Below are 1,652 nucleotides of genomic sequence, written 5' to 3'. Positions count from 1 at the left end.
GCTCTCCCAGAAGCAGCCCTCGGAAGAGGATTAAAATGGGGATGGGTACTTGGAAGGTGATCCCAGTAAGCATGAGTAGGAAGTGAGGAAGTAAAACAGGGAAGGGGAAGACACTAATACAGGCTGTGTTACTGAGCCTGTACTGCTATGAGCAAGGAAGGCTGGGGCATGTCATTCATGCTTCAGATCACTGGGACACTCTATAGAGCTTACTCTCAGAGTTGTCTCACCTATGGGTGAAGGACCTGGGATATTTGTCCAGTCTCCTATCCATTATTAGTATTCTGTACAATCTGATAAGCACAAATAGTTGTAAACATTCACAACCTTTTCAGTATAATCCAGGAGTCTTTAATTTGTTTTTCTTTTTTTTTTTTTTTTTTTAGTTAGCTATTTAATGAGGGTCTTAAGATATTTAGAACACCAATTTGTGAGGATAAATTCCATTCGTCAGGGCAAACACAGATCGCGGGTAGCCTTGGAGCTGAGGAACAGCTTTGATTTTTGGTAGAATTTGTGAGTCCACAGCTTTCTGATCAATCTTGCGCTGCTCCGTAATCTCGTATTTCTCTTTTTCTGTGTCGAAGATCTCACCTTCCTGGTGTCTGGGCTTCCGCGGCTGCTGCTGCTTGAAGTAAGCATCAGTAAGATGTTTTGGGATTTTGACACTGCTGATATCGATTTTGGTTGAGGTGGCAATGACAAATTTCTGGTGTGTTCTTCGTAGAGGAACTCGATTGAGGACCAGAGGTCCAGTCACCACCCTCTTGTAACAAGCCACTAGCCAGCTGCTTCAGGAAAAGCCACTGCAAGCTCCGCTCTTGCCCCCTGTGGCATCCAGTGAGGTAGATGATCAGAACGGTCCCTGGGGGGTCTCGGCCTCCCAATGCTGGCTCGCAGTTTTCTCACGTGCTGACTGAAGGGTTTGTTGCCGTGGCTCAACAGCTTTCGAGGCACATCTTCAGTAGGATAATATCTAGGCATTTTGCAAAGTTTAACCACCCGGGTACTGCCGTTCTTGTCACCACCAACTGGTTTTGTAAGAGTTGCAAGAACCTTCTCCTTCTTTTTCTTTTCAACCTTGGATTTAGCGGCTGAGTACTTCCTCTTGTACATGGCCTTTCTGGAATACATGGCAGATCGGGAACATCTGCCAATTCCTCTGACAAGGACAGGGTTGCCGCTGCTGGGGCGTCCCCTTCTTCAGCTTCTTAGCCTTGAGGCTACCCTTTTTCACCTTGCCACCAGCGTCGGCCTTCTTGGCTTTGGGTTTCTTCTCTTTCGTATCTGGCTTCTCAACTTTTTCACCCGCCATCTTGCAAGATGGGAAAGAGCTAATTTGTTTTTCATACAGCTGAATCATACCCTGGAGTCCTCCCAGATACACCGTCAGTGCAAACCCCTGGATTTCCTCGTGGATAGCCAAATCTCTGCCAACTTGTATATGAGCAACTTATGTATTTATTATTTATACATTTATTATTATATGTCATATATTATATTATATATATTATTTACTTATGCATTGCTGATCTCTCTGATTTGGTTAATTGAGATGTGGGACTCCAACATGTTACGATCACTCTTCAGCCTGCCATTTCCCTGGCTTCAACTTTCTGTTTCTTTGATTTCCTTTGGCATGAGGCACGTAT

General features: G+C 44.7%; 1 pseudogene; it reads right to left on the bottom strand.

Annotated features, from left to right (window-relative positions):
- Positions 1-373: 373 nt before the first annotated feature.
- Positions 374-1,315, bottom strand: LOC126938392 (60S ribosomal protein L6-like; annotated as a pseudogene).
- Positions 1,316-1,652: the final 337 nt, after the last annotated feature.

This window comes from Macaca thibetana, chromosome 16, assembly GCF_024542745.1.
Source record: "Macaca thibetana thibetana isolate TM-01 chromosome 16, ASM2454274v1, whole genome shotgun sequence".
NCBI classification, from domain to species: Eukaryota; Metazoa; Chordata; class Mammalia; order Primates; family Cercopithecidae; genus Macaca; species Macaca thibetana.
The sequence above is the reverse complement of the archived record's forward strand: the minus strand, read 5'-3'. Positions and strand labels throughout refer to the sequence as shown.